Raw genomic sequence first — 8669 nt, forward strand, 5'->3', positions numbered from 1 at the left:
TTCATTGTCAAGCCTCTAGACATGAAGATAAAGACATACTTTTTTATTTAGCAATGTTCATTTCTTAAATTGGAGGAACCGTTCAAACATTTGCCACCTCTTCATAAGCTTTAATGTAGCTTTATTGATACACTCTGGTACCTTGATAGTATTTGCATTCAAATGTTCCTGAGGATCAAAGTGCAGACCTCTAGTCCTTATTATTTAAACAAATGTCAGATTTAAGGGTTAATGTTGCTGAGCATCTTAGCATTGCTTGATTTCCAAGATTTTGCTTTGCTTCTTAAAAACAAAACAAAAAGCCCCCCTCAATTAGCAATCATGTACGTATGATGGAATCTCACATACATTTCAGTGTGAATGCTGAGTTCATTATTACTTTTTAAATTGATCACTGAACCAGAGTAGCAGTGATTTTTAAAAGCACTTGCAATTACTGATAAATGAAATGAGACACTAGAAGTAACTTGTAACGGGCTGCATGGACAGGATTCAACATTTCTGATCCATATAGTTACAGCATGATGCTAATCACATTTAATCTAAAAGAAGTTCCATAGAGTTTAGTGAGTCTTAGATAGGTATATAGAGGATTACAGCCTTAATAAATGAGCCAGTATAGGAGTTTCTCAGTTTTGACGTGGCATTTGTATATGGTTATTGCTATTGAAAACCTGGTTACAGAGTGGCAGTTTGACTTTCTGTGCCTGACTTGTTTTTGAGATGGAAGTGAACAATAATTTAATTATGAACTAATTCAAAAAGAGTCCACCCAGGAGAAATAAACCAACCACCGTTTGAACACATTTAAAAGCACTGTAAAAAAAAAAACACCTTCCCATAGAAAAAATTCTGACCATGTAAGAAATATTAATCAGAATGTTAAAGTGTTTCTCTTTTATTGCTTTTTGCAACTCTTTGTTTTAGGATGCAATTCTAAACACAGTTATTAACTGTGGCAATATTAAATTCAGTATCACTATGCTCCAAATAAACATTTATAGAATTACTTTGTGATTGTGAAGCTAAGAAAAGTGGAATTTGGCTGGAAAAATTAAAACACAGTATAGAATGATATTCTTTAATGAAAAATATGATTTCATCCAAGTCTGCTGTACTATATTAGATCAGCTTTGAATTGGTTACAAGAAGGAAAAATTGTCAGTGACAGTAACATGAACCAAATAAAGAATTAGGGATAGAGCCTTTGGTCAGATTAACATTTTGTCTATGTAGCTACTTTTCAATTGGTGGCAAAATAGCTGCAAAAATCATTAAAATAGTATCTTTCTACTTTAAAACATGACACATTTCACATTCCATAAATTATAAAGCACATGGGGTGATGATTTTTCATGGGAGAAAATGCTTAGCCCATTAAAATCTAACCTTTGTTATGCACTTAATTATTCAATAAGAGATTTGCACTTACAAGTACTTACATGATATCCTTTATTTCTCATCATCACTCCTTAAGGGTACATATAAATGAGATCATCTCCTTTCCTTCTAAAAAGAAAGGAATGCTATCAGCATGCAAAAGGAAATTCCCATGTATATTTGTCTCAGTAGAACTGAAGGGAAATGTTATATTTTGCCCACTGATATCAGCAAAATTATGTTAGAACGTGAAAACTATTAGAATTTGGCTTGTGCACATATGGCAATAGAGCAAGATATCATATATACAAAGTGATGAAATGTAAAATCTCTACCTCTAGTATTTTATAGACAGAAATCAAATCCAGTTATACTACTGTATTTTTGAAATCAGTAAGATTTCAAAAGCAATGAGGTGGAACATGAAGAGTCATAAATTATACAATGTCAACTGTTTTATAAACACTTGACATATCAAGAAATAAACGTTCTCCATTCCCAGATTGGCAGAGGGGGGCGGGCAATACATTTTGTCACTAGTTGGTGAGGTGATGGAAAGTAAGAAACCACATTCACTATGACTAGCTATGTAGGCTACATAGTGCCCCTGTTTTCATAAGACAGCCAACCCAATAATCTCCTATCCCAGGTAATTCATTCTTCTGCATGCACAATGAGTGTATGATCTGGGGTATTTGTGGCAGCCGCCATGTTTTAAGTCATTTCAACTGCCAAAGGAGGCTAAAGTTCGCCACTTCTCTCCCCAATTACTCTTCTTTCCATTTTTCCTATTCTTCTCTCTTCTAAAAAGGATTGGCATAATTGAGGTTGGCATAATCATACAGAGTTGGGAGTGTATAATTATACTCATCCCCAAACATATTTCTTCCCATTTTTCTCTGTCCATGTAGTTGTAGGTAAAGAGTATGTGAACACTGAAATGATCACCAAGATGAAATGGCTACATAGGCCACTTTTTGTGGGTGCTCTTCTAGGAATTAGTCTTGATCATGAATATAGGAAAGGGTAGTTTTGGTAAGTATCTTGAATGGCACAGACGTTAGTCAACCCGGTGTGTTTGGGGCTAGATCAAACCCCCACTGGTTTAATTGCCTGGGTACTTTAGAGTTAGCATGACATGCCCATTATGACCCAGTCATATGAAAGAGCCATCAAATATCAGGAAATCACATTTTGTTCTTCAGCCACCAGGTTTTAGAAAAAAAATTGCTTTATCTTGTCTGATTGAGGGACTGGTATTCCTGAGTAGTGGCCAGCTCTTCTCCCTCCCCCAAAAGGAACTTGCATTTATGGAAATGGAATAGAATTTAAAATTCTGTTGAAGTCAGTCTGTTCTCAACAAATTAACTGCACATGGGATTCCAGCCTAATGTTCTGTAAAAAGAAAATAGTCAGAAGTAGTAGTATTTCTGCCTGTCTTGTGCAAAAATTGCAGGGTCCTGGCCCCAAATACACTTCCAAGAGTATCCTGTTATGTTAGATGGACCAGAAGAAACAACATTTGATGACACTGCAAATGGAATGTATACTGTAAGCAAATACTGATAGTTTTACATTTTTCAGTGTGGTTCTGATTCAGACAAATACATTCTGAATTTTTCAAAGCAGGAACACACATTTAGACCTTTAGAATTTTGAAATAAAGAGCCTGCCCAGGTGGACATAATGCTAATTTGGCAATCAGACTAGATATCTCTGTATTCTGATACAGTGAAAGCTTTTTGAAATAGAGAACAGCAACATTAGAAGGGTCAGATCAAAGGAGTAGTCTATTTTTAGAGCTGTGTGGAGGGAATTTTATCAAAAATGTATTTCTTGTACTAATAGAAGAAGATATATGTGAGTTCCTTTCTAGGCATTGGTTAGCTTCAGCATTATAATATGCTCTAGATGTATGGAAATGGCAGGGCTCTTATCTTCTTTGCAACTAATCACCTTTGTTACAATTCAATACCAGTCTGCTATGTTATCTATATGCGTGGTACAATATATCTCAAGTACCAGTGTTTGCTGGATGATAATGTACTATTGGGTAGACATGTCAAGCTATCCTTTGGCTTGTTTTAATGGGATTGTTGGACAAGCCATAGTGGCCTAGTTTACCTATCACTATGACATAAACCATGTTTTAAAACCATGGTTGCCTGGTTCACACATCATTGCTAGGCTAGAGGCAGCAAATATATGCCTACTGCTACACTTTATGTAGCTACCTGCTGTACTTTTGGGGGAGGCAGTTGAAATTTGGAAGGGATGTTGCAATGGAGGGGAGGGGTTTAAAGGATCAAACATTTCCTATAGAAAGGTAAGTTACACTGTGAGTAGATTGAAACTTATTAGGACCAAACTCTTCTCCCAATGTTTGCATAACTTGCCATTTCGAACCAGATAAAGCTTATTTCTGCTAATGGAGTGAAATGTACTGGATATGAGGGAAAACCCATATATTTATAGCTATCCTTTGCACAGAAATAAAAATCAGAGCAGTATGTTAAGGAAAATGGAGGAATGTGCTTCAAATTGCCTAGGTAGGAGCTGACTATTGAAGTATAATGAGGTGTAATGAAGTTAAATGAAGCAAAGGAGAGCTTCAATAAGGCATTTCTGTAAGTTGTATGATCAATTCTCTTAGATTATGTACTAGTATCACAAGAGAAAGATTAGACGCTTAGCCTGTCTGCAACGAATTCAGTCAGCATCACCAGTGAGATTATGAAAACAAGGCAACAGCCCCTCACCCAGAAACCTTTTCCCCTATCAAAGTATATGAGATGGGTGGTACAGTAGTTATTATGCAAGAGTACGGTATATAAATATGAGGTGGACAACTCTGAGATTCAAAAATCAGTTCATGTTTTCAGAGGCTAAGCCAGAAGCATCTGCAGGAGTGGTTAAAACAAAAAAGTCAAGATGGTACAGTGGGGCAAAAAAGTATTTAGTCAGTCACCAATTGTGCAAGTTCTCCCACTTAAAAAGATGAGAAAGGCCTGTAATTTTCATCATAGGCATACCTCAACTATGAGAGACAAAATGGGGGGAAAAATCCAGAATATCACATTGTCTGATTTTTAAAGAATTTATTTGCAAATCATGGTGGAAAATAAGTATTTGGTCACTTACAAACAAGCAAGATGTCTAGCTCTCACAGACCTGTAACTACTTCTTTAAGAGGCTCCTCTGTCCTCCACTCGTTACCTGTAGTAATGGTACCTGTTTGACCTTGCTATCAGTATAAAAGACACCTGTCCACAACCTCAAACAGTCACACTCCAAACTCCACTATGGCCAAGACCAAAGAGCTGTTGAAGGACACCAGAAACAAAATTGTAGACCTGCACCAGGCTGGGAAGACTGAATCTGCAAGAGGCAAGCAGCTTGGTGTGAAGAAATCAACTGTGGGAGCAATAATTAGACAATGGAAGACATACAAGACCACTGATAATCTCCCTCGATCTGGGGCTCCATGCAAGATCTCACCCCGTGGGGTCAAAATGATCACAAGAACGGTGAGCAAAAATCCCAGAACCACACGGGGGGACCTAGTGAATGACCTGCAGAGAGCTGGGACCAAAGTAACAAAGGCTACCATCAGTAACACACTACGCCGCCAGGGACTCAAATCCTGCAGTGCCAGACGTGTCCCCCTGCTTAAGCCAGTACATGTCTGGGCCCGTCTGAAGTTTGCTAGAGAGCATTTGGATGATCCAGAAGAGGATTGGGAGAATGTCATATGGTCAGATGAAACCAAAGTAGAATGTTTTGGTCTAAACTCAACTTCTTGTGTTTGGAGGAGAGAGAATGCTGAGTTGCATCCAAAGAACACCATACCGACTGTGAAGCATGGGGGTGGAAACATCATGCTTTGGGGCTGTTTTTCTGCAAAGGGACCAGGACGACTGATCCGTGTAAAGGAAAGAATGAATGGGGCCATGTATCGTGAGATTTTGAGTGAACACCTCCTTCCATCAGCAAGGGCATTGAAGAGGAAACGTGGCTGGGTCTTTCAGCATGACAATGATCCCAAACACACTGCCCGGGCAATGAAGGAGTGGCTTCGTAAGAAGCATTTCAAGGTCCTGGAGTGGCCTAGCCAGTCTCCAGATCTCAACCCCATGGAAAACCTTTGGAGGGAGTTGAAAGTCCGTGTTGCCCAGCGACAGCCCCAAAACATCACTGCTCTAGAGGAGATCTGCATGGAGGAATGGGCCAAAATATCAGCAACAGTGTGTGAAAACCTTGTGAAGACTTACAGAAAACGTTTGACCTCTGTCATTGCCAACAAAGGATATATAACAAAGTATTGAGATGAACTTTTGATATTGACCAAATACTTATTTTCCACCATGATTTGCAAATAAATTCTTTAAAAATCAGACAATGTGATTTTCTGGATTTTCCCCCCCATTTTGTCTCTCATAGTTGAGGTATACCTATGATGAAAATTACAGGCCTCTCTCATCTTTTTAAGTGGGAGAACTTGCACAATTGGTGACTGATTTTTTGCCCCACTGTATATGTATGTGACCATGTGATCAAAGCCTCACCAGTTTTTTTTTTGTTTTTGTTTTGCATCAGACACATGTAAAAAGGGGCACAGCTCAGATTGCAAAGTCACAGTTGCCATCCTGACTTTTTTAAACCCCCTGCAAATGTCCCCAGGCTTAACCTTGGCACTGACATTTTGGGTGACAAATTAAGGCCTGCTTCAGATTACTAGAATAGTGACAGTTTTCAAGTTTACTGGCATGCCCAGCATTTTCAATCTTTTATTACAAGACACTAAAAAAACATTTTAAATTGCACAGTTCGTGATATGGTTTGCACGCTGTGTTAAACTATGGATTAACACACTTGCCTCCTTAGCACAATGCATGGACCCAGCTGTTTGCACAGGGCAATGGATAGATAATAGAGCAGCCTTAGTTGATTCCTTCAGCTGATACCAGCTCCTACGGTGCAATGTGCAGGAATGCCTTATTTTAACAACTCAAAATGGAGACATTTGCAAAGGTGGGATTCTTCTATAAGCTCTTTGAAAACCAGTTTTTACTTTGAAGCTAGCCATATCCTATTCAAAGTTTTAGTTCTAGACTCACTTCAAGATGTCTTCACATGGGAATTTACTTTTTGGTGGCTTCCCAGAACTATTCATCCAATACCTTTAAATTTAATGTGTAGAAAGCAAACAAAAGCAAAAGCCTTACAGAAGATAACTTTTTCAACAGAGTTGGGGTTTTTTTTCCTTCTGAACAATGCCTTGACTCTGCACAGTCTGTCTCCCTTCTGCAACACAATTTCTAGTTCAAAATGTCTTGGGCTATACTTTGTGAAGATATATCAAAATGAAAGCAAGGTATCAAAGGAAAGCATGATTTGTACATAAAATATGTTGAAGGTTAAACAAATCTAAAATGGTTAATAAATTGCACAATTTTGTAACAAAAGAAGAGTACAGTTCACAGAGCTCTGCAGCAGTGTGTCTTCATGGCATGAGAGTGGCCACACAGGTTTGCCTCCAGAGAAGGACTTTAGGAGAATATCGGTATAAAGCTTTAGATGGTTATACCTCACAGTCCTAAACTTTCTAAACAGTGTAACAACAGTTAACAATTGGTGAGCTATTCTGAAAGATAGATATTTTTAAACCATCTATTAACAGTATTTTATAAATTGATTAGAAATGAAATTCTACTATAAAGTAGGCCCCCAAATCTGAAAGCAACGTCTCCTCATTGAAAAGGACTGATGCTTTATCTAGGGAAAGTGAAATATTATATTGCTGTATCCATCAAGCCAATGACAACCCAGAGAGTTTCACTAAGAGCCACAGGACTGTATTACAAAATGAGATTCACTTTCAGTCCATGCAAAACTTTTGGCTCTTAAAGTAGTCCTAACAAAGGACACACCCACTGACTATTGACTATTAATAGACACTTCCGTTACTATTAAAGAAACACATATAAAACAGAAAAGAAAGCATGGGCATAGATTACACTGTATTTATGAACATCTGCAATAGCTGCTTCAGATGATTTTGCCCTCTTTGAAACTTGTTTGAATAAATTTTAAAAAAATTAAATTTCCCCTAGGCCTCTTTTTTGGACTTTAAAAAATACAGAATTAGTTAATCTAATCACATTCTCTACAAGTCAGTGATACCAAAATAATACTTTAAAAAGCAAAGAATTGTGGTGAACTACCAAAGCCTGTCTTTTTTTCCACAAATATGATTTTTTTTCACAGACAATAATTAGCAGACAAATACACTGTTTGCAACTGCAATTGTTGTTGAATTAAAGGCAATTACAGAATTGTGTTAAGAAAAAGTGCCATCCATAATGAATGTTTCATTGGTGCTTGTGTGTGTGTGTGATTGCATGCAGGCATCTGTTTTGCTACTGTGCACCAAAGGCTGAAGCCTGCAAAGACACACTCATGCAGAAAGGGATGACAGTGGGTAGAACCATTGGATCTACAGGCGTTAGTTAAAGCATGTTGTTGACCATGCAAACAGTAAGTCTTTGCAGGATTGAGCCCAGAAACAGGAATGTGTGCTCAGATCTTTCACAGTTGGAGAATGCCAGTTTTGTAGTTCTCTTGTTCGTTCTTACACACGCATGCACACGTGCACAAAAGAATGAAAATTAAATTCCTGTGACAAGGTGGATTCTTTTTTTAAATGTTTGGGTATAAAAGAAAATAAAGGAGTCCTTTTGGTTGATAAAAGATCCTGCTGCATGAAGACAGAAAAAAAAATCACAAAATCCATTTTGGTCACCTTTTTCAGTCATTTCCTCATGAATAAATATTATCCATTAAAAACCTTTAAAAAGGTGCTGAGATACACAGTGTTATAATTCTGCTTCTTTACTGACTTTCTTGTAGCTATGACAGGACTTATATACCACTACCCAAAAACTATTCTGTGCCTCATGTCTTAGAACAAGGCTTCATCTTGTCAAAGAGAAATCCTTTGGCCACTCTATTCTTTACATGCACACACCCACGCGCGCGCACACACACGTACATACAAACACAGCTTCCTGATTCTTCTGAGCTCGCTCTGCAGCATGAATGTGAGTTTGGAGGAAGCTGCCTCATTCGGCTCTCATCCTTAGTTCTTAGATGTTGGTCAGGTTGGTCCATTGTCCATCCAGCCATTCATCTAGGCACAATTTGCAGCAAAGAAGGACATGGAAGTTGGGGGAGAAGGGGAGAAAGATTGGCCTTCCAATCTACTGCCATTGTGTTTGACCAAGCCAGTC

The sequence above is a fragment of the Python bivittatus genome, unplaced genomic scaffold (genome assembly GCF_059951505.1).
Source record: "Python bivittatus isolate LINGU-HERP-01145 unplaced genomic scaffold, Pbiv_v1 ctg000700_np1212, whole genome shotgun sequence".
Classification (NCBI taxonomy): domain Eukaryota; kingdom Metazoa; phylum Chordata; class Lepidosauria; order Squamata; family Pythonidae; genus Python; species Python bivittatus.